The following is a 26714-nucleotide window of genomic DNA, read 5'->3' as shown; positions in this document are numbered from 1 at the left end:
TATAATATTTAATTAATTATTTAAAAAAAAAGCTATTTTCATCTGTAAATATTTTTTTTAACAAAAATCATCTAAATTAGAAAGGAATATACTTTTTTTCCAATAAAATATATAATTTTCAATTATATATTTCATTAAACGAAAAAGAGGTAGTGAGAGCTGCATATAGCAATAATGCACTCATGGTTCGACGTCTCACTTACCTCTTTTCGTACACGAGAGATCGACTTCATTTTTTTTTCTTCCCTCTCTGTTGTTTTGCCTGTTTTTGCCTGTTCTTTATACAACCGTTAAGAATTGTATATCAATGGCTTTATGCCGGAAATGTCAAAGGTCGCGGCAGAACAAAATGTTTCCTGGTCCATGTGTATATATATATATATATATACACGTATATATTTCTATATACATATACGTTTATATATATATAAAGGCCATAGTAACGAAAATATTAGATTGCACGATTACAGGCGGAGGCTTTTATATGCCTTTGCAAGAAAATCGACGAGAACGAGAGATGAGTGCAATCGTTTTGCCGAGTGTCTCATAAGAAATATGATTTTATCGTTATGATCATCAGGGATGTAGAATTGCTGAGCAAGTTCTTATTCTTACCGCGTTCCTCTCATCTCGCGGCAGCGATTCTCATTTTAAAAAAAGGGCCGCGCTGTACCACTATATATGCGAGAAAGGGACTCTCGACGTTGAATAGTAATTAAGTTCTAGGAAATTCAACATACACATATATAAACAAAATATTCTTGCGTGTATATCATGTGTCTTTCATTTTTCGATTAACAATGCCTTGACTGTACACATAAGGAACACAAAAGAATTGTTAAATTTTTTTTTTCAACCAAATATTTTGTATAAACGAATTTTTATTTAAAAGAATTTTTTTCTAATATTATTTTTATTTAGTCGATTATCTATTTCACAGAAATTTTATTTAATTTCCATTCGACAGAATTCATATTAAACCGAATTTTTTTAAAGCAGAATTTCTATTTAACACAAATATGTTATTTAATCAAATTTTATTAAGCCGAATTTTTAATTAACAGAATTCTTAACTAACATAAGTAGGTATTATTGAGCTAAATTCTTATTTAAAAGAATTGTTATTAAGCCGAACTTCTATTTAACAGAATTCTTATCTTACAGAATTTGTATTGAGCCTAATTTCTATTGAACTGAATTTTTATTAAGCAAAATTTCTACTCAACAGAAAATTTATCTATAATCAAATTTTATTAAGCCGAATTTTTAAGAAACAGAATTCTAATGTAACAGAAGTTTTATTTCGCTGAATTCTAATTTAACAGAATTTTTATTGAGCTCAATTTAATTGAATTTCTAATTAACAGAATTTTTTTTATCAAACTGAAGTTTTATTTGGCCGAATTTTTATTTAAGCAAATTTTTATTGAGCCGAAATTCTATTCTGTTAAAACAGAAATCTTATCTAATCGAATTTTCATTTAGCAGAAATTTTATTAAGCCAAATTTCTATTTCACAGAAATTTTTAACGAAAATAATTTTTATTCAGACAAATTTCTATTATAAAGAAAATTTTTTTTATAATCTTTTTCTATAATTAATAACGATAAAGTACCAGGGTTTTTTTGTATGTTCAAGCTCATGTGCAAATATTAAGAGGTTTAAAATTTTCTCCATAATCATTCTAGGTGTCTGCCTAAGAAAAATTGAATTTTTTTGAAAATTTTTTTTTTTGACGATAAACGCTTTAAAGGTCATAAAAAGGGGTGTTCCTCTACTCGAATTGGGCTGTCAATTTTTTTCTACACTTTTAGGTGTATTTTGTGCAAGAAATTGCAATAAAATAGTCTGCCTAAGAAAAATTGAATTTTTTTGAGATTAAAATATTAAATTACAAATCATTGGTTTTTTTTAAATTCAAAGTGTCGTTGTATAGAAATTTTAATATTCGAAAAATTTCTTCTCTATTTAAAAAAGATGTGGTCAATAAAATTTGATTTATGATTCGAGAATGATTTCATAGAATTTCTTAAGATGTATACCGCATCATTTTTCAACTTGCTTTTATGACAAATAACAAAATGCATTATTTATAAATAGAATTTAAATACAAACGACATTATAATTTGTAATAAAGGAGATTATAAAAATTTAGAAGAAATTCTTTTATCCATTTAGAGAAATTGGAAAATTTTTTTAAATTATTTAAAAAATATGTTTTTTTGTAATTTTTTTTTTTGAAATTAATAATTTTTTCTGGCTTTAGAAATCTAGTGTGTGAAAGTATGATATTTTTTTTTTCAAAGAAGGTGAGACGGAAAAGAGCAGACTATCAATAAAATTTTCCTTTTTTTTTTTTATAACGAGCAACTATATCGTCGAGCGTTTTGTGCAGAGGCGAATCCCTCTTCGTGTCAAAGCAAATGTATTTGCATAATAAAACATCCATCGCTATGATTCATCGATGTATGCGTGATCTGTGCATCAGGGCATCGAACTCTTTATGACTGGGGAACCTGTCTTCGTTGGAGGATCGATGCGATCAGGCGAGAAGTCGAGCAAGTATTATAAAAGATAAGTAAAAGAGTCATGAAAATCAAGAAAAAAGGGGGGGGAGCGAAAAAACAAAAAACACCAATATAAGTGCGTATCGAATCCAAGTTTGTCCTATATGTACACCGAGGAAAAATATTCCTTTGGATTCAAAGAAATCAATTTCTTTGACAAATTTTTCTTTGATTTAAGGAAAATTTATTTGTTTCAAACAAATTATTTTTGATACAAAAAAGATTATCTGCGTTTCAAAGAAATTTGTTATTTAATTCTAATAAATGTTTCTTTGACCCTATATATCGATGTTAGAATTTCTTCGATTTAATGCACAAATTTCTTCCATTCAAAGAAAATTTGTTTGAATTAAAGAAATTTTCTTTGAAACTAAGAAGCTTTTTCTGTTTTAAAGAAAATTTTATTTTGAATGAAAGAAAACAAGTCAAAGAAATTGGTCAATTTTTCTTTAAAATCAAACAAAAAAATTGTCATTTTCTTTGTGAAAAAAAAAATTTTCAAAAAATTTGAATTTAATTTTGCGAAATGATAATATTTGTAACACAAACTTGCGTGTACAAATTGAAAAGCAAATGCTCGTAAATATTTAAAAAAAAAAAAAACTATTTTCATAAAGATTGAAACCCGATCCATAAATCTCGAATTTTATGGCTTCGCTAAAGGTCAAGATCACTTTTCCTCTCGCCTAAAACGAATTCCCGCGGTACATATTATAATCGAAGTATTCCATGAATTTTGCTATTTTTGGTATCTGTTCTGATATATATTTTATTTCGCAAAAATTTTTTTTTATCTATTTGGAAGTAATTATTATTTCTCGAAAATCGTATCATTTTCCAAAATATTATTTTTCAAGTCCTTTTGAAATTTTCAAGGAATATATTAATAAATATATATTTTTACGACGAAGGCATTTTATGTTTTTCGAAAATGGAATGTAAAAAAAAAACTTACCCTTTAGTTCTAGAATCGTATTCCTGTGAATTGCACATCGAATTTCTGAAAATAGAAAAATTTTGTTAATAATTTAATAAATAACTAATAATTTAGTTAATAATTTTTTTTTTCATATTGAAAAATTGACAACGAGATAAAATTTGTTCACAAATAAGCAGTCAATTTTAGAAAAAAAAAATAAGATTTTGAGAATCAGAGGAAGATTTTTTTTTATTTTAATTTAAAATTAATTTATTTAATTTTAATTTAAAGAATTCTTTATGAACTCGCGACTTTTTCTCCGATGCTAATATATATATATATATTGGTAGCATCTGAAATCTGACTAATGGATTTCTTGCTGAACCTGCTCCTGACAATAATTATTATGCGAGCTGGTTTCTCTCAGCAGTGAAAATTGGGTTACTTAAGTGCGCGGGTGTCACACAGAATCTTCCCGAGTCCATTAAGCCAAATCAATCTCATTAGGTCATCAATCACACATTCATTCCCATGTATAGATATATAAATGCAATTCAATCACATCTGCTGTCAAACTAATCAATTATACAAATCTGACAAAAAAGTGATATAAAAAATTATTCTCTTCTTTAAAAATAATACATTAAAAATAATTTTATTTTAAAAAATTAAAACTGAAATTTATTTAACTCAAATAAATATTCAAATATAATTTTTGAGTCAATTAAATATGTCATTTGTTTCAAATACAAAAATTATTTGTACAAATACAAATTATTTAATTCAACTATATTTGGTTTCAAAAATTATATTTGACCCAAGTAAATATTTATTCGATTATCAACTGTAACCGATTTAAATAATTTTTTTTTTCTTCAAATTTAGAGTAAAAATATTATATATACTCTAATTTTAAGAATAAAACGAACAATTATTATTTTCAAAAAGAAACTAAATTCTTATTAGAATATAATTTTTATAGTTTCAAAAGGTAAGTCCCACGTGGGTGGATACGCACGAGTATATGCCCACACATACTTAAGTGCTACTTAATGGATTTCTGAATGTTACTAAAGTATATAAAGAGTTCATTTTCGCATGAATCTCGATCTTATATTACCGAGAGGAATCTCCCGACGTTTATTATTATTATTATTATTATTATTATATATATTTTTTTTTTTTTTGTGATATTTATCGACAACGTTCTCCCATTAACTGAATCCGCTTAAATTATGACGTCACTGTATGGACTCGATACACTGTCGATTTACTTGTGAGCGCACGTAAAGAACTCCTGAAGCTTATAATATGTACACTGTGCACTCATAATGTGGAAGCGATTTAACTTATTCGACATATTCTTGGAACGAGCGTGTAAGGTGCTCTTAAACCGATTGAAGTGATTTCAACCGAAAACAAATTCGATTCGATCAGTTTCGCTTGAAAATATTATATATGGAAATCAAATTTATATTTTATCGTCAATATATTGCTTTCCAATTTTTTTTTTTTCTTGTAACTATAATGTAAATTATAATGTATATATATGGTTATTGGAGAAAAGGGTCAATTGCTTTGTTTACAATCATGTTGATTTTTTCATATTCGATACTTTTCAGTGAAATACTGAAAGTAAGTGCAAATTTAACTGAAAGTTAGTAAGTTTAGTGAAAATTAATCAAAGTACACAGAAAGAAGGATTATTTACACTAAAGGTAAAATAATCTATACTAAAAGTAAAATAGTTTACTGAAAGGTAGTTAAAGTTTACTGAAAGTAAGTTCCAACTTTACTAAGAGTTAAGACAAAAATTTACTGACTATTAGTTAATGTTTACTGAAAGTAAGTTCCAACTTTACTAAGTGTTCGACAAAATTTGACGACTGTTAGTTAAAGTTTACTGAAACTAAGTTCCAACTTTGCTGAATGTTAGACAAATTTAATTAAAATTAGTCGAACTTTACTGAAAGTAAGATAATTTATATTAAAAGTCAATTAGTTTATTAAAAGGTCATTAAAGTTTACTTAAAGTAAGTCCCAACTGTACTAAGTGTTAGACAAACTTTGCTGACTGTTAGTTAAAGTTTACTGAAAGCAAGTCCCAATTTTAGTAAACGTTTAACAAATTTGGCTCACAGTTAGTTAAATTTTACTGAAACTAAGTCCAATCTTTATTGAAAGTTAGTAAATTTAATTAAAATTAGTCAAACTTATTATTAATGATTATTTCTACTGAAAGTAAGTTAATCTATACTGAAAGTCAATTAGTTTACTAGAAGGTAGTTCAAGTTTACTGAAAGTAAGTACAAATTTTACTGAATGTTAGTCAAGGTTTACTGAAAGTAAGATAATCTACACTGAAAGTAAAATAGTATACTAAAAAGTAGATAAAGTTTAATGAAAGTAAGTCCCAAAATTACTTAATCTATAGACAAACTAGATTACGGTTAGTTAAAGTTCACTGAAAGTAAGATAATCTATGCTGAAAATTAATTAGTTCACTAGAAGATAGTTTAAGTTTACTGAAATTAAGTCTCAAAATTACTGAGTGTTAGACAAACTTTGCTTACGATTAATTAAAGTTTACTGAAAGTAAGATAATCTTTGCTGAAAATTAATTAGTTTACTGGAAGGTAGTTAAAGTTTACTGAAATTAAGTCTCAAAATTACTGAGTGTTAGACAAACTTTGCTTACGATTAATTAAAGTCTACTGAAAGTAAGTCCCAACTTTACTGAAAGTTAGACCAACTTTGCTGACGGTTAGTTAAAGTTTGCTGAAAGTAAGTATATATACTCTGAAAGTTAGATAGTGTATACTGAAAGTCAATTAGTTTACTAAAACTTAGTTAAAGTTTACTGAAAGTAAGATTATATATTCTGAAAGTAAGAAAATTTATACTGTAAGTCAATTAGTTTACTAAAAAGTAATTAAAGTCTCCTGAAACTAAGTCCCAACTTTACTAAATGTTAGACAAACTTTGCTTACTTAGTTAAAGTTTACTGAAAGTAAGATCAACTATACTGAAACTAAGTCAGTAGGAGGAAAATTATTCAGATTCTTCAATCCTATTACCCTTATAAAAAAAAACATTTTTACAAATCAAAAATGTATACAATGAAAAAAAAACATAAATAAAATTATTTCCACTGTCTTTGCTCCAGTTATTAAAGAACCATATAAATATATATGAATGAAGGTGATTTCTTTTTTTTTTATTCTCACAGCGAGGTCATTAGCTCAGACAACGCGGTTGTTCTAGATCTTTGGACAAGAATTTTTCTTATAAGAATTTCTGATTGACAAAGAGAGCGCGCGCAGGAATTATAAACCACAACAACTATCGTGCAGCTTTCCCTCAAAGGAGGGGTCGTCGTCTTCGTCGTCGCTATCCATCTAAGGAAGCTTGCGACAGTGTTTAGTACATATATATATATAGGATTGGTATTTTTGCACGCACTTGGAACATCATTCGAGTCGTTTAAAGTTGCCTTGAACTTGATATCTAGGCTTTGCAGACATTCATTACTCATCATGTCACAAGACAAGATTCACTCTATCTCGTATAGGAACTTACAGATTATTTTACACTATATTAAAAAAAAAATAACAAAAATAAAAATCATATAAAATTTATCACTTTTAGATTTTTATTTTTTCTACATTTACAAGACATTTAATTTAATTTATCGTCAATAATTGTAATTTATGTAATTCACAATTTAGGAAAAAATAAAAAAAAAATTTTTGCAAAAATTTTATTCAAATGATTGGATAGATGGAAAATATAAAACACTCGGGACTTTCTTAATTTAAGATTGATGATTTGTGTTTATTAAAAATTTTATTTATATAACAAAATTTTTTTTATTTAAGTTAAATAAATGGGCTGAGACAAATATACGTTTATTTAACTGAAATATACTATAGTTGGTTTAAATAAAACATTTCTCTTAAAGTGATTTTGAATAATTAAAAAAAGAAGTTTTAATGAATCTAAATTATTAATAATTTCTTTTTGAATAATTGGTTATCCACTTGGAAAGATTTCCCGGAAATTGACCCCTGGAGGTTCTATCAGAATTCCGCCGGAACTTTCAACGTAATTCCGTCGGAATTCCATCGGAGTTCCAAAGAATTTCCGATGAGATTCTGACGGAATTCCGACGGAATTAGGACTTTAAAAATTTTGAAAAAAATTAATCGGAATTCCGTCAGAATTCCGTCGGAATCCCATCGGAAATTCTTTGGAACTCCCGATGGAATTCCGATGGAATTACGTTGGAAGTTCCGGCGGAATTCTGATAGAACCTCCAGGGGGCAAACATTTTTGTTTATTCTGGATTCATTTCCCACTTGGAAAGATTCCCCGGAAAGTGCCCCCTGGAGGTTCTATCAGAATTCCGCCGGAACTTTCAACGTAATTCCGTCGGAATTCCATCGGAGTTCCAAAGAATTTCCGATGGGATTCCGACGGAATTCCGATGGAATTAGGACTCTAAAAATTTTGAAAAAAAATTAATCGGAATTCCGTCGGAACCCCATCGCAAATTCTTTGGAACTCCCAATGGAATTCCGACGGAATTACGTTGAAAGTTCCGTCGGAATTCTGATAGAACCTCCAGGGGGCACTTTCAGGGGAATCATTCCAAGTGGGTTTGGTAATTTTTTTTTGGAATTTTACATGAATATTTGTTTAATATTAAAAGAAATTTCTATAGGTGGGCTTATGATTGAGAATCACTGACTTATTCGATAGGATCGCGTGGGATTAGACTGGTGAGTGGCGAACTCACTGATGAAGCTGATGAAATGATTGAGGAAATCTTTATATGACTGATGTGCCAGAGTGCAAAATAGCTCTCTGACATTCCAATTCATAGTCGATTCAAAAACATGAGGGTGGGAGGACTTATATATAGTTAGTACACAAAGCACGTACAAATCTACCCAATTGCAACCAACCGAGATTTATACACACAGATGGGAGAGGTGTGAATCATATCAATTTAGAGAGAAATTGCTCCAAACAGATTTCATTTCAAGATTTATATTAAAAATTTCCATAAGAAATTATTTTTAAAAAAAAGGCATTTGTCAAAATCTTTTTTTTCAATTTTCCATTGTATTTTTTATATAAATAAAATATATTTTTTTTTGTTAATTAATGTATTTATAATTTATGTAATAATTTATTATAACCAATATGTTACTAAAGTTTGTCTAACTTTCAGTAAAGTTGGGACTTACTGTCAGTAAACTTTAACTACTTTAACTGGCAAAGTTTGTCTAACACTTAGTACAGTTGGGACTTACTTTAAGTAAACTTTAATGACCTCTTAGTAATCTAATTTACTTTTAGTATAGATTATCTTACTTTTAGTACTCCTTTCTGTAAATTTTAACTAATTTTCAGTAAACTTACTAACTTTCAGTAAAATTTAACTAACTGTCAGCAAAGTTTATCTAACACTTAGTAAAGTTGGGACTTAGTTTTAGTAAACTTTAACGAACCGCCACCAAAGTTTATCTAATACTTAATTAAGTTGGGACTTACTTTCAGTAAACTTTGACTAATTTCCAATAAACTTACTAACTTTCAGCAAAGTTGGGACTTACTTTCAGTAAAATTTGACTAATTAATAACTTTGACTAATTTTCAATAAACTTACTAACTTTCAGCAAAGTTGGGACTTACTTTCAGTAAACTTTAACTAACCGTCAGCAAAGTTTGTCTAACTTTCAGTAAAGTTGGGACTTACTTTCAGTAGACTTTAATTAATCGTAAGCAAAGTTTGTGTAACACTCAGCAAAGTTGGGACTTACTTTCAGTAAATTTTAACTACCTTTTAGTAAACTAATTGGACTATTTAAATATAATATATATTTAATTTAAATAAACTTACACTTGTCACAGAGCCAACTTGTCTATTTATTTGGCGTAAATAAAAATTCTATTTGTCATAAATAAAAGTTTTATTTAAGTCCTAACAAATATTTATTTGGCTCGAAATATCTTTTTTTTTGGGTGCAAATAATTTGCAATGAAAGTTTCTTTCTAATATAAAATAGAAAAAAGTAATTGTTTGTTATTATAAAAATAACGATAAGAAATTACAGACATATAGGGGAAAGAAAATTATAATCCCACTTGGTTGAAAGTAAATTAAATTTCTTTCCAACATCGCATATATTATTCTATGCAAATCTCACATCGAAAGTTTCTTTTATTCGAAATAACTAAAATTTTAAATTTCAATAGTCATTTGTAAGTCTCTTGGGGATTTTCTACATTTAAAGAAAAAAAAAAAAAAAAAAAAAAAGTAAACTAATGCACTTGAAAGGAACGGTAAAATCCTTGTATTATATTTATATACAGAATAGAAATTTTACAACGAGAGCGCGCACTCTCGCCCGTTCATCTAATAGACGATTGAAACTCACAACGGTATCGATTCTCGCGCATTTTATAAAAGATTACGCAGCATCCGTGATTTTACATACATATATAGAATCTATATAAAAGGGTAATATATATAAAAAAAAAAAAGATTTTACAGATACAAATCTTGAGAAAAATTCCTAAAAGCATTTCATTACATGTAATGAAAGCTTATTCGTCACTGTGGGAAATAGTTCATATGGTAATATCTGTATAAATAATGGCACATATATTTTAGCGAGCTATATATATATATTTTATAAACACTTTGAGAGTAATTATAAAAGTTGAAAGTAGCCTATTTGAAAGTAAATCTGAAAGTAATATTATAAATATATTATTTTATCTAAAATCTATATTACACAAGAATTTATAAATTTTTAATTTTATAAAAAAATGGCTAATTAGGATAATTATATCATTTGTATCTTTCATCTAATTTTGTATTTAATTATCTCTTTTTTTTTGTTTATAAAAATTTATTCTATAATATAAATATTATAATAAACCTATTTATGTTTACTATAAAAATTCTATATTTATTTCCATCATAAAATAAAATGTAATGGGGGCAAAAAGTACAATATGAAATTTTAAAGCAATACTTGCGGAGATAAAATAAATAATTTTTTTATAGAAATAAAACAGACTTTTTTGTTTATAATCTTGTATAACATTTTTGTAAACTTCAATTTTTTTTCAGACAAAATAATGTTTCTTAAATGGGTAATTAAATAAAATTACATTTTTTTATCTCCATTAAAAAAAAAAAAAAAGATTTCTCTTAAATATTTTAATGCAACATTTTCTTTATTTATACATTAAAAAAAAAATTTATTTAATTCAAATACTCGATTACTTGATTAAAAAAGATTAACTTGAAACAGTGAAATGTTTTACTAAAATCACAAAAGTTTTAATTGCTTCAATTAATCACCTAGTGAAATATTTTATTAACAATTTATTTGAGACAAAATTTATATCAAGCAAATAGATATTTATTTCTCACAGAGTCTACCCAGGTGAAAAAATTAACGTTACTAACGTTACTAACCTTACTAACGTTACTTATGTTACTAAGATTACTAATGTTACTAACGTTAGTACCTATAAAAAAATTAAGAGTTTCTAAAATATATTTTCACAGAAACTTTGCCACTACTTTCCCATTACCACTTTCACTTCCACTTAAATTTTTTATAATTTTCATTCCCATTTCCACTTCTACTTTTTCTAATTCTCATTCGCACTTCCATTCTCACTTCTACTCTTTCTAATTCTCATTCCCACTTCACTTCCACTTTTTCTAATTTTCATTCCCATTTCCACTTCCACTTTTTCTAATTTTCATTCCCATTCCTATTTCCACATCCAGTTTTTTATATTCATTGCTACTACCACTTTTTCTAATTCTCATTCACACTTTCACTTCCACTTGTTCCAATTTTCATTCCCATTTCATCTTCCACTTTTTTATTTTCATTACAACTTTTTTTATATTTTCACTCCCACTTCCATTTCTAATTTTTTAAATTTTCATTATCACTTTCACTTTTTCTAATTTCCATCCATGGTAATTAAAAAAAGTGGAACTGGTTGCGTAAATGGAAATTAGAAATAGTTTTAGTCGAAATGGCAACAGCTAATGAAAATTAGAAGTGGAAAAAATGGGAGTAGAAGTGGGAATGAAAATTAGAAAAAGGGAAGTGGGAATAAAAATTAGAAAAAGTTGAAGTGGAAGTGGTAATGAAAATAAAAAAGTGAAAGTGGAAGTGAAAGTGGAAATGAGAATTAGAAAGAGTGGAAGTGCGAATGGAAGTGCGAATGAGAATTAGAAAAAGTGAAAGTGGAAACGGTAATGAAAATAAAAAAGTGGAAGTGATAATAGAAATGAAAATTATAAAAAGTGCGGGAAATAACATTAAATACTTCCTGGTGGTCGATTTTCGACAAGTTTCTGCAAAAATACAATTTAGAAACATTTTCTTAATTTTTTTATAGGTACTAACGTTAGTAACGTTAGTAATATTAGTAACGTTAGTAATGTTAATTTTTCTACCTGGGTAATAACATTTTGTTAATAACCTAATAACTTTTTATTTGATTTAAATAAAAAAATTTATTAATGTCAAATAAAATTTATTTGAAATATGTTTTTTAAAATTATAAATATTATATTATTTGGTTATAGAAGTGGTCTATAATATAAAACAACTACATAAAATAAATATCATAATAATAATAATAAAAATAATAAGATATAAAATAATACGATCCACACCCATACAATCGATTCAAAATAAAATGAATAAATTTGGGTTGATTATGCAAGAATTGATTATATGTACTGTATTTCTTAAGTGATTTCCTATATATGTATATATATATATTGCAAGGAACTATTGAGTTTTCGTTAGCAATTCCGAGCACGTTTGAATGTGTTTCCGACACATTTCCGTTTATACATATATATGCGCGAAAGGAAAAATAAAATGCCAAAGAGACATCGAGTCAATCAACGTTAGAATACCATAAAAGTTGAGGTGTGTACGCGCGCTTTGGTGTAACTTTTGCCAGATTGGTATATATATATATATATGAAGAATTCCACATGAGGCCCCCTCAAGGCTTGCCTACATACCAATTGGCTTTAGCCCGCCCATTCCTACGCAGATTACAAAATTAATGGCATTATAATTTCCTCTTTTCACTCGACGGCCCTCAGGAGCAGGTGCACCATGCGTAGGTGAATAAATATTACATATATATATATATACATACGAGAACGTAACATTTGCACATTTATTTTATTTGTGTGTGCATGTATTTCCCACTACTTTTCAAGAGGTGTGTTTTTATAACGGTCTCCTCCAAGTGCTTGGAAAAAATAATAGCTTCGTGTAACACATTTTATAAAGTAGCTTCATATCACTTTGTTTTACATTACTATTTTTTTCTATAGAAAGTGTATATGTACTTGTATAATAATAATAATAATAATAATATTAGAATCGCATTAATCGTTAAGAAGCACATTTACTGGTCAGAAGTCATGTGTTATATTGATGATTGAATTCGTATATATATATATATATATAGTTAACGTCATCGCTGTGAAATCCATATTAAAATGCCTCGCGGGAAATTAACAATCATTTCAACTATTTATTATTTGCTGACGTTAAATAGAAATTTATTACCCGGCTTTGCGAAGAAAGTTCCCTATATATAATTTTTCATCGTTACACGTTCCTTATTGCTACATTCTTTTGGAATTTCTTTTTTCCTTAGTTATTTTTTGTCATAATATAATTTTCAATTCAAATTAACTGTTCCTTATACTGTTTAAATAAACGGTAGAAATATTAAATTTTCAATTTTATAAAATTTATTCAATTTTAGAAAAAATTTATCTCATATTTAGTTTAATTTTTATCTTAAATTCAGTTATTCAATTTAGTATTCTCTACTGTTAAAATTTTTAACTAATTTGAATTAGTTAATTAGTTTTTGCTTTTGAATTAGTATTTAACTATTTAATAGTAGAAAAAAATTTTTTTTTTATTTGTCGAATTAGTAAAATTTAACTAATACTAGAAATTTTTTTTTTACTATCGAATTAGTAAAATTTAACTAATTAATACTAGAACATTTTTTTTTTTACTATCGAATTAGTAAAATTTACACAGAAAAAAGGTGGTGTTATTTTTGTTGTGGGTAATTTTTTCTAATGCTAAAACCCATAAGATTTAACCCAGATTTAGGGTAAAATTTGTTGCGTGTTATTTTAACACCAATTCTGGTGTTAAAATAACACTTTGTTTTTCCTGTGTAATTATTCAATTTAGTATTCTCTAAATCTGAATTAGTAAAATTTTTAACTAATTTAAATTAGTTACTTTGTTTTTACTTTTGAATTAGTATTTAACTATTTAATAGTAGAAAAAAATTTTTTTTTACTATCGAATTAGTAAAATTTAACTAATTAATACTAGAAAATTTTTTCTTTAAACTATCGAATTAGTAAAACTTAACTAATTAATAATAGATAAAATTTTTTTTTACTATCGAATTAGTAAAATTTTACTAAAAAGTGAGTAACTAATTTAAATTAGTTAAAATTTTTACTAATTCAAATTTAGAGAGTAAAATAATAAAACAAAAATGAATAAAAGTAAAAAATTAACGGAATTAATTTCCATAAATTAAATTATTTAATTTCCCGCCCCCCCCCCAAAAAATGCATTTAAAATTGCATTCAAAAATTATTTCTCGATTATAAATAAGTCACATTTAATTAGCGTAGACAATATTTATAACTAAAATTATTTTCCAGTGAATAAATCACGAAAAAAAAAATTAAAAATATATCTTTAAGTTTCGACATGCCTCTTATAATCAACTGTTTTTATGGCTTGTTCGCGGGGTTAAAAAAAAAAAGGTAATTTTTTAAATTCGTTTATGAATTTAATAACCGTGACAAGAGTATATTGAAGTGAAACTGCATTTTTTGCGAGCAATTAAGAAACAAAACAATTCACTTTGAAAAATAATAAAATTATTCGCTTTCAAAGTATTATAATATAGAGGGAATTTATTCTTTATAATATACGCTTCACTAATTTCCTGATCAATATCTGACAGTAAATTTACAAGTGGAAGATCATAAAATATAAAAGAAAAAAATTCAAAATTATTGTATTCACATTTGATATACATTGTATATATATAGAGAAATGAAGTCTATACATTAAATGTGTATTTAAATTGACGCATAAATGCAGACATAAGGAATTAACATATTTTACATGATGTATATTCACATTTTCAACAAGACGGAAGAGTTGGGAATGCGCGTCTCGTTAATAATTGAACTGGCGACAAATTGATCGTGACAAATTCCACTTGGACGAACACTCGTGTTCCAATTTTCATAGGGCAATTTGTCCTTAATATTTATCCAGACACGATAGACTCTCGATCTCGTCACTATGATAAAACTGATTTCGATCAAAAAAATAAAAAAAAAAATTCGAATGCTTTCTATAATTTTTTCATCTTTTTCGTACAAAAACAAATTTATTATATTAATTAAGTGATTTGTTCCATCCACTTTAATTTTCAATAAAAAAAAAACAAACATATAATCTAAAATTTATTGCCTCTAAGGTCCTTTTTTTTCATTAAGCATCAAATTTCAAAAAATTAAATAGAATAATGGAAAAAAATTAGACCTATGCAAAATAAATCGAACCGAACTGTTCGAATTTTTACGCCGAGTTCGAAAGTCAAAAACCTTCAAAAAAACCTACCAATTGAACCTAAATTGCAGTAGACTAAGAATAATCAATTTTATTCCATTTTTTTGAATAGAATGTTTTCATGGAAAATGAAAAAATTCTTTACAAAATCAAAAAAAATTAATCAGCATGTCTCTATTATTTTTTTTACCTTAAAACAACACCTAATACCTTCAAAAAAACCTACCAATTGAACCTAAATTGCAGTACACTAAGAATAATCAATTTTATTCCATTTTTTTGAATAGAATGTTTTCCTGGAAAATGAAAAAATTCCTTACAAATTTAAATAAAATTAATCAGCATGTCTCTATTATTTTTTTACCTTAAAACAACACGTAATACCTTCAAAAACCTACCAATTGAACCTAAATTGCAATAGAATAAGAATAATCAATTTTATTCCATTTTTTTGAATAGAATGTTTTCCTGGAAAATGAAAAAATTCGAAAAAAATTCAAATAAAATTAATCAGCATGTCTCTATTTTTTTTACCTTAAAACAACATGTAATAACCTTAAAAAAACCAACCAATTGAACCTAAATTGCAGTAGACTAAAAATAATCAATTTTCTTCCATTTTTTTGAATAGAATGTTTTCCTGGAAAATGAAAAAATTCGAAAAAAATTCAAATAAAATTAATCAGCATGTCTCTATTATTTTTATGCCTTAAAACAACACCTTAAAACCTTCAAAAAAAAACCTACCAATTGAACCTAAATTGCAGTAGACTAAGAATAATCAATTTTATTCCATTTTTTTGAATAGAATGTTTTCCTGGAAAATGAAAAAATCCCTTTCAAAGTCAAATAAAATTATTCAGCATGTTTCTATTAATTTTTTACCTTACAACAACGCATATTACCTTCAAAAAAACCTACCAATTGAACCAAAATTGCAATAGAATAGGAATTATCAATTTTTTTCACTTTTTTTTGATAGAATGTTTTCCTGGAAAATGAAAAAATCCCTTTCAAAGTCAAATAAAATTAATCAGCATGTTTCTACTTTTTTTTTACCTTAAAACAACAGGTAATACCTTAAAAAAACCTACCAATTGAACCTAAATTGCAATAGAATAAGAATAATCAATTTTTAAAAATTTTTTTAGATAGAATGTTTTCCTGGAAAATGAAAAAATCTAGTCCTGTGCAAAATAAATCGAAATAATTCGAAATAATCGAAATTCGAGTCAGGGTAATTAAAAACCGAACAAAATTCGATTCGATTAGAACATTGCACATCTCTAAAAAAAATGTTTTTCTCGAACAGCAATATGTTTCTCTAGAATAGCAAAAATTTTCTCCTTACACAGAAAATTAAAAGGCATTAAAATAAGCTGCAACGCTTATTATTTTAATCCAATTTTGTTTATTTTAATACCAAAATTGATTAAAATAAGCAAAATTAGATTAAAATAATAAGCGTTGCAGCTTATTTTAATGCCTTTTAATTTTCTGTGTAGTCAATTTAGTTTTAGTGAAAATTTTTACTGTTTCAAATAAAGATTTTTATCCTTTGTTAAAATTGTATAAATTTTCTATTTCCGTTATTATAATTGAAAATTTTCTGCGTGCGTATATAAAATTTTTTGAGGGGAAAAAAATAGAAATATATATATTCAAGTGATGATTTGAATTCTGAGGTCAACTATACGGTTCGCAGCAACAACGATTTCCTGATTTCCGTGCAATCTTTGTAATTTTACACCCACCTCCCATAGCCAAATGTAAAGTACACGTAGGCTGCATATATATATGTATAATATAATGTGTGCGGTGTGTTTATGTCAGATCGGTGAAGTGAGTTCATTTAACCTACAAATCACAAACTTTTGCCACGTGGGTGGAAAGTGCACGTGCGACGTATCGAAAACTGAATACATATAAACTCTTTAAATAAATCGATCGACAATTTTTTTTTTTTTTTTTTCTGAATAATCACTGGTAGTGGTTTTAAAATTTTTGCATAACTTTTTAATTCTTTAATTTACATAATTAATATTATCATCTAATCCATTTAATTAATAGTAATTAAAATTTTTAATTGACGTAGCACAATTTTTCAATATTTAAAGCATAATAAAAAATAATGCAATAATTTTTAATTGAAGTGAGTCTAATTTTTCAATAATTATTTTAAGCATAAAAAATAGTGTAATAATTTTTAATTAATGTGCACATAATTTTTCAATAATTATTTTAATAATAAAAATGCAAATAATTTTCAAATTGAAGTGCACGTGTAATTTTTCAATAATTATTATTTGTAGCAAAAATTATGCAACAATATAATTATGACACTTATTTATTTATTTTTTTTTTGAAATATTATTTCCCAACTATCAATATGTATTGTGAATCTAAATTCTATATATTATCAAGTAAATTTTCTCAAAGTTAATATTATGTGCGAGGGAGAACGCCAGCTGCTGCAGGAAGGAAGTTGCTGATAACAATTTATCTAGTTTATTTTTGAGTGGTTTGCCTGAACGATTAGCTGTGTACGCGAGCAACATATACATATGTATATATCATAACTTGTTGCTTGTAAATTATAGTCTTATAATAAATTACATATATTCCATTAATATTTATATTTTGAATATATACTACTACAAAATTAAATTTGGAAAATTTTACTATTATTTAGAAATAATTGGAAAATTTTTATTATTATTTAGAAATAATTTGGAAAATTTTACAATTATTTAGAAATAATTTGAAAATTTTTACTATTATTCAGAAATAATTTGGAAATTTTACTACGATTCAGAAATAATTTGGAAATTTTACTACGATTCAGAAATAATTTAAAATTTTTTACTATTATTCAGAAATAATTTGAAAATTTTACTACGATTCATAATAATTGGAAAATATTACTACGATTCAGAAATAATTTGAAAATTTTACTACAATTCAGAAATAATTTGAAAATTTTACTATGATTCAAAAATAATTTAAAAATTTTACTACGATTCATAAATAATTTGAAAATTTTACTACGAATCAGAAATAATTTTGAAAATTCTGCTATTATTTAGAAATAAATTGAAAATTTTACTATTACTCAGAAATAATTTGGAAATTTTACTACGATTCAGAAATAATTTGAAAATTTTACTATTACTCAGAAATAATTTGAAAATTTTACTATTGTTCAGAAATAATTTGAAAATTTTACTACTATTCAGAAATAATTTTGAAAATTCTGCTATTATTTAGAAATAAATTGAAAATTTTACTATTACTCAGAAATAATTTAAAAATTTTACTACGATTCAGAAATAATTTGAAAATTTTACTACGAATCAGAAATAATTTTGAATATTCTGCTATTATTTAGAAATAAATTGAAAATTTTACTATTACTCAGAAATAATTTGGAAATTTTACTACGATTCAGAAATAATTTGAAAATTTTACTATTGTTCAGAAATAATTTGAAAATTTTACTATTATTCAGAAATAATTTTGAAAATTCTTCCATTATTTAGAAATAATTTGAAAATTTTACTATTACTCAGAAATAATTTAAAAATTTTACTACGAATCAGAAATAATTTTGAAAATTCTGCTATTATTTAGAAATAAATTGAAAATTTTACTATTACTCAGAAATAATTTGGAAATTTTACTATTACTCAGAAATAATTTGGAAATTTTACTACGATTCAGAAATAATATGAAAATTTTTTCTATTATTCAGAAATAATTTTGAAAATTCTGCTATTATTTAGAAATAAATTGAAAATGTGAAATTTTTTTTGTACCTCTTTGTTTGTGTGTGTGTGTGTGTGTGTGTAATAATTCGATTCGAACTGATTATGTTGCTCGCGTGACTAGAGGCACGGAAATTCCTCTTTAACATCACCGCTAGTCAAAATTACCTGTATTTAATTATACTACAATTATGAAAAGAATTATTAATTCTAACTCTCCAATACATTTATAATCGATTCATATATAATTATCGCGGAAACGTGTATCTATTCATATAATTGGATAATTTTCAAAATTGATTAACGATAATCAATCATTTACAATCGTTATAAGAATACTGTGAAAAAAGAAAATTATTCGATTCAAATAAACAGTTTCTTGATTACTATTAAAATAATTTTTAATTTAACCAAAACTAAAATTGAAAAAGAAAAACAAATCAAAACTTATCAAAATTTTATAATTGAAAAATAGGGGATGAAAGTAATTTCAAAAAAAAAATTGCACATTACGTGTAAAATCTTGAATTGATAAGATTTTTTTAATAATCTTTGGAGGGAAAATAAAAAAAAAGAAAAAAAAAATTTTTTACAGGTCTAATTATGGATGATTGTAAATCTCCCTTGCACGAAGGCCTTTTTTTTACGGCTGAGCACGCCACTTGGTATGGCGCCACATTTTCAATAAATCGTGCGTAACGTCTCTGATGTTAAAAAGTTATGCACAGTCGTTTGCCACACGGGGAAAAACATTCGCTTCTGTAGAAGTCCACTAGTCTTGTGGACACGCATCTTGATGAGTTGAAACCAAAGTTGGCGGTTCAATTCAGAACAGGTTGGGTAGTACATAAGGTATTTTTTTGTTTTGTTTTTTATATACCTTTGTCCAAATTAAAAAAAATTCTTAGAAATTTCCCAATATTTCAATTTATATTTCTCAACAGAAATTGAGTCATAATATATAAATAAATAAATAAAAAGAAAAGGCTAGGTGATAATATAATTTTCAGGTGTTAATAAAATATACATCTTGAGTTTCATTATCACAGGAAAAAAAAAGCGGCTTTTCTTTCTTTTGCGGGTGGTCGTTTTAAAAATTGGAAAAAGTTTACTTTCTCTTTAATTTTTTTTTTTCCAAAGGGGGGGAAAAAAAGAGGAAATAAATATTTGTAGTAATAGAAGCTGTAACTACTGTATAAATACCCGACACTTTGATCTTTACTTATCTATTTTTTTTTTAAATTCTTTAAACTTCTTCTATTTTTCACATTTTCTTTGAAAACTGTCAAGGTTATTTTAGAAAATTTCTATTTACAATTTAGATTGTAGAAAGTTTTTAGAAAAAAAAAAAAAAAAAAAATGAATAATGTGAGACTAACGAACAAACAATATCGAGCAATTATGGTTTGAGAAAAAAAAAATAGATTTCCAAAACCCTAGATGCATTTGAATCGCTAATCACTTGGGTAAAGTGATGAATTTCCAACATCGCATCACACGCCATTACGACCATTCTTGTACTCAACAGATAAAACCACGTGTCAGGAATAGTTTGTCTACCATTGAGTTCACGCCTAGAAATTCTCGTCTCTCCTTTCCATTGGCAAAAGTAACGCGATTGTACGTATATTATAAACGTTTATTGCAATTCTCCACTTTGATGATAATAATAATAATAATAATATAATGTACGCCATTTGTATGTCATAAAAAAAGTAAAAAAAAAAATAAAATATCCCTGTCACGATTTCTTTTTATTGATTATTTGCGCTGCATAAAATTCTTTTTTCGTTTCTAAGAATGAATAACATTTTTAAAAATTTGTATTTTTTTTTTATTCGAAAAAAAATGGTATTTGACTAAATAAATTTAAATAATTCGAAATATTTTTGTTTTGAATATAGAAAGAAAAAAAAATGTTTCATTACATTAAGAAAAATATTTTATTTCCATTTATTTGAGACAAGTAAAATTTATTTGAATACACAGAAAATTAAAAGGCATTAAAATAAGCTGCAACTATTATTTTAATCCAATTTTGCTTATTTTAATACCAAAATGGAGTAAAATAAGCGCAAAATTGGATTAAAATAATAAAAGTTGCAGCTTATTTTAATGCCTTTTAATTTTTTGTGTATGTAAAATATAAATTTGTCTCATAGTCTGCAATAAAATATTTTATTATTTGTTTTACATTTATTTGTTTCAAATAAAAAAAAATGTAATTTATCGCAAATATAATATTTAGAGCCTTTTTTCATTGTTTGGATAAATTTTATCTTTCGAAAGGTTAAAGGCAGTAGATTCTGCGTCTGCGCAAAATGTTTCTATACAGCTTCTGCGCAGAATCTAATGCCTTTAACCTCTCCGAAGATTAAATTTATCCATAGACGGTGAAAACGGGCTCTTAGTTAAAGATTAAATTTATTTAAACCAAATAAAAATTATTTAAACTAAATAAAATTTATGTAAACCAAATACAATTGATTTAAAACAACACAGAAAATTAAAAGGCATTAAAATAAGCTTACACTCAGAAAAAAGATATGTTTGAACCAAATGTACCATTTTTTTATATTTACCCAATTTTTTGGTTAGTTTAAACAAAATTTGTTTAATTCAAATAAATATTTATTTGATTTTAAATAACTGTTTGGTTTATTTTAATAAATTTTTTTGAACAAAGAAATAATTTGATTGAGCTAAATAAACGTTTGGTTTATGCAACCAAATGTTTGGTTAACTGTGCATATCAATGCATTTATTTTGTTGATTTAACCAAAATTTGGTTTGCTTCAAACGAATTTTTTTCTGAGTGTATTTTATAAAAAATAAAAATTTTTTTTGTCAATTTTTTTGTCCTTTTTGTTGTCAAAATTCAAACAAAAATTTTTCAGTATAATATGGAAAATATAATAATTTAATAAATAAATAAATAATTATTAGTTGATTAACTAATAATTGAAATATGAACTGGAGTAAAAATTTCCAACGACTTACACTGAGAAAAATGTTTAGTCAGAGCAACCAAAATTTGGTTGGGCCAACAAAAAAAAATTTTTGTTGGTATTTAAGCAACCAAACTATTTGTTTGAGTCAACCAATGAATTTGGTTGAGTGTTTTTTGTTGGCATAACAAAAATGTTTGGTTAGCCGAACCAAATTTTTTTTGTTAGATCAACAAAAATGTGTGGTTGATCAAACAGACAGTTTTTTTTTGTAAAATGCATTTATTTTATTGATTTAACCAAAATTTGGTTGCTTCAAACGAATTTTTTTCTGAGTGTATTATTTTAATCCAATTTTGCTTATTTTAATTCATTTTGGTATTAAAATAAGCAAAATTGGATTAATATAATAGTTGCAGCTTATTTTAATGCCTTTTAATTTTCTGTGTAAATATTTATTTGGCTCTGAGAAAAAAATAACATAATTTCTCTGGGTGTACAAAAATTTTATTATTAAAAAAATGATTATTTTTTTATTATTTTAACTAAATATTTATATTAAAAGCTAATTTTTTCCCTGATTTAAATTAATTAAAAAAAAAAACAGTTCCAACGAAAAAAATGAATTGAAAATCATGGGTGTTTCCCATGTAAAAAAAAAAAAAAAAACAACAGAAAAAAATTGTTTTGACCACAAATTGCGGATCCACACAAAGGCCTATAAGGATCTGTCTGTATATATATAGTTTCGCACGTGGAGTACCCGCACACACCTCTTGTTGATTCTTTTTAAAGATATAATTTATGTTACAAGTGGATGGGTCGAATCACTATCTTTCTTTCACCGGGTCCCTAAAAATACAGGGAGTCTGACGTGTCATGGATGTTTAAAAACGAACTCTCTTTCTCTCTCTCTCTCTTTCTCTAGGTAGTGTGTCTTGGTTGTTGAAGTTAAAAGGGTTCTTTATGTCGTTCCGAGGGATGGGAAAAGAGGCTCTCTCGTCTCTGGCTTGCAATGAAAACGTCGTCGATGGATTTTATAGATATTGCGCTTTAAAAGTCACTGCGCCTACTGTTATTGTTAATGAACGACTGTCGAAGGTGAAGTCACACAAAACCGAATCTTTCGAAAAGTGATATTCTTCTCTCTAAATGATAATGGGAATTTTTATTTTCTTTTTTCTTGTTATACAACTTTATTCAATTTGAATGGTAAAAATTTTACACATAGAAAATACAATTTATTTGATAAGTAAACCAATTATTATTTGAATCAAATAAATATTTATTTCATTCAAATAATTGGTTAGTTATTATCAAATAAATATTTATTTGTGTTCAAATAAATAAATTCAAATAAATAAATTTAAATTAAATAATTTTCATTTGAAACAAATAATTTTTAAAAATCATGAAACATTTTTCTAACTAAAATTATAATATTAATGATGAGAAAATGAAAGATAAAAATTGCAACACAGTTGGACGAGAATCTAATATCCTTTGAAAAAAATGGTATAACAAAAAAATATTTTTTACTCGAAAGATATTATTACTGTACACATTTTTTATAGTAGGGTAAAAAATGTGTAAAGAGAGAAATCGTAAAAGCGAATTCTTACAGCCTAAAGGGTCAAACATGGCTCAACCTTTGCTCGAAACAACATTTCCAACGATGTCACCATTCGAAATATTTCTGTCCATTAAAAAAAAGAAAAAAAGGGACTTTTCTTTATGGCCACAACTGGTTCCAACCCACAAAACTCTCTGCGAGGTTTGGCTTCACCCTAAATTTATACCCACACTATAATATAAATTATTATTTATTATTATTATTATTATTATATTTAAATTATTATTATTGAAAATAATAATTATTATCACTATTTGCAAAATTTATAAAATTTTTGCCTTTCAACTAAATTAATATTTCTATAATTTTTATAGTCGCTTATATTACAGGAAATGCTCCTATTTTCGAAAATACGTCTTGCATTTGAATTTCAATATTTCCGTTTGGCCATATATTTCCTCCTATAAATAGTGAAACAATAATAACATTTTACATCTGCTTTTAAATTGTACAAGCACACAAAATAATAATTTTTCCTGGAAATTTCTCACACAGTGTAAAAGCCACCTTCCATTACTAAATACACGCCATTAATATTCTTAGTGAAAATTATTTTCCTCCTTTTAGCAAAATAGTTTTACGAACAACATTTTTTTTTTATTTGAAAATATAATTTTTTTAAATAAATTTTCTGATGGAAATAATTTAATTAATTTAAGGCAAATTTTTACTGTAGGAAAAAAGAATTTTTTTTTTAATTCCTTAAATTCGTATGATAAAAAAAAAATTTAAATATAGAAAAATATGTTTATTCATTTAATGTAATAATCATTTAATGATGCATTCAATTAAATGAAATTTATTGCACGCCTGTCAAAGTGAGATCCGTTTGTTGGCTTAAATACCATACAGATATATATATATATACAGAAGAAGCATGAAGAGATTTTTATCAATGATTATCATTTCTATATATACAATGTGTTGTAATACAAAAATCCTTTGTTTATTTATTGATAAAATTCTCATTGACAATTTGTAATGTGTATACAGCTTCTGAATAAAAGTCGATGAACATGTATAAATAAAAATTTTTTTTTTTTTTTCTTTTATCAACGAACTCTGTTAACGAGAATTAATTAACAGGTTCATTAAGAGGTCAGAATCAATTCGACTCTTGTGAAGGTATTATATAGTCTTTACCTTAAGGAACTTCTGATGACTTTCACCAGATACCAAATGTCTTACTTTACATTTTTAATTATCTTATCTATATATATATATAAAACCTGTCTCAAATATTTCTGAAACTTTGCTGCTGGTAAAGTTCAAGAATTTGTAAATTTTTTTTGACGATAAAAAAAATTCGATTGACTCTGATTAACTTTTTTATTTTTAATTCAATTTTTGGTACGAAATTTATTCGTGAAAGAAAATAATTTGGTAGAAACAATCAAATTTATTGCTATATTAACCAAACTTTTGGTTAGCTTAACTAAATTTATTGCTACATTAACTTAATTTTTGTTTGCATATATCCAAATTTTATTTCGTTTAATCAAATTCTTTCTTCAGTGTAAAAATTTATTAAACTAAACATTTTTAATGTATTTCCATAAATAAATAAACCAAACATTTATTTAGATCAAATAAATATTTATTTGTATCAAACGAATTTTGATTAAAATAACTGAAAAATTGTGTTAATACAAAAAAAAAAAAAATAATTCGGTTCAAACAAAATTTTTCTCTGAGTGATATATGTTTCAAAAATTTGTTACTGAATCTGTAACGTAAAATTTTTTTTAAACCAAATATACCATTTACTTTTATTAACACAATTTTCAGGTTATGTCAAACAACAATTTTTTTGATTCAAACAAAAATTTAATTCCAATAAATATTTATTTAATATAAATAAACGTTTATTAAAATTTTTTGATTGAAGATAGAATTTGGAACATAATAAAATTTGTTTGTTTCAATAAAAAATTTTGGTTGTACAACAAAACATTTGGTTCTCTCTAAATCTAAATTAGTAAAAATGTTTACTAATTTGAATTAGTGACTCACTTTTTGCTTCTGAATTAGTAAAATTGTTTTGTTGTACAACCAAAATTTTTTATTGAAACAAACAAATTTTATTATGTTCCAAATTCTTTCTTCAATCGAAAAAAACTTTTTGCTTCTGAATTAGTAAAATTTTACTAATTGTTAGTAAAAGTTACTAATAATTAGTAAAATTTTACTAATTCAGAAGCAAAAAGTGAGTCACTAATTCAAATTAGTCAAAATTTTTACTAATTCAGATTTAGAGAGTTGATTCAACTAAAATTTGGTTGTTTTAAACAAATTTCTTTCATAATGTAACAGAAAATCAAAGAGAAAAATTATTTGCGACAATAAAAAATTAAAAAAACAAAACAAGTGAAAACAATTTGTAGGTCGCATCTGTATATAATGATGTGTAGAAATTTTATAAATAGTCTTTTGTTCAACGCGTGATGTCTCGCGGGGAAACAAGAGAACACTATTGCAGATGGATAAGGGTATCGTAAATCATTGTTTAACGCGTCTCGAATTCACTCTCATTATCACTTGTTCGCTCTTAAAATCCTTTCAAGATTCAGTAAACAATGGAGAGGCATATAGGGGCAATTGTATGTGAGAGAAAAAGAGAAAAAGAGAGAGAAAGAAAAACTTGCAAACTAATAAGCAGTATATGCGTAAATTAGTCATCGCCAATGGCAGAAACGCTTAATTTTACATCTCCCCTTCAAAATGAGATTATTAATGTTGCCTATATCTAAGTCATAAATATTCGTTTGCTCGCGGTCGATTTCCACTTGAATTAAATGAAACGACTTTGGCCAGACCGACTATGGAATTATTTCGTAATTGAAAACATAATTAAAGTTGTTACGCAAACAGAGCAACAACTCCCAGGACCAATAAATTTTAAACAATCTAGTTTCTTTTTCAAAAAAATATATGACCATTGAAATATCATAAATTTTGTTCGTTTTTTTTCTAAACTATTTTTTTTTTTTTTTTTTTTTTTTTTTTTTTTTGAAGAAGCAGACAATAGATATTAATCGTAGGTCAGTTTTTTTTTAAATCTCGAAAAATGATTTCTTTTTCCCCTCACGACATGGGGTATCTTATCTCTTCTTTGAAAATTTGGAATCTCGAGATTAAACTTTTATAAGAGATATGTTAATCCGTCCCACAGCTTCT

The 26714-nt window shown here is 25.8% G+C and overlaps 1 protein-coding gene across 1 annotated transcript in view; it reads right to left on the bottom strand.

Moving 5' to 3' along the window:
- LOC127290938 (prostaglandin E2 receptor EP3 subtype) overlaps window positions 1-26714 on the bottom strand; it is a 249774-nt gene that overhangs the window by 45782 nt on the left and 177278 nt on the right. Inside the window, exon 6 of the mRNA XM_051319783.1 lies at window positions 3524-3568. The gene's annotated coding sequence lies outside the window, so the exon portion shown is untranslated. The remainder of the gene's footprint in view (window positions 1-3523; window positions 3569-26714) is intronic.

The sequence above is a fragment of the Leptopilina boulardi genome, unplaced genomic scaffold (genome assembly GCF_019393585.1).
Source record: "Leptopilina boulardi isolate dan_hultmark-lab unplaced genomic scaffold, ZJU_Lbou_2.1 LbouV2_123, whole genome shotgun sequence".
NCBI classification, from domain to species: domain Eukaryota; kingdom Metazoa; phylum Arthropoda; class Insecta; order Hymenoptera; family Figitidae; genus Leptopilina; species Leptopilina boulardi.
The sequence above is the reverse complement of the archived record's forward strand: the minus strand, read 5'-3'. Positions and strand labels throughout refer to the sequence as shown.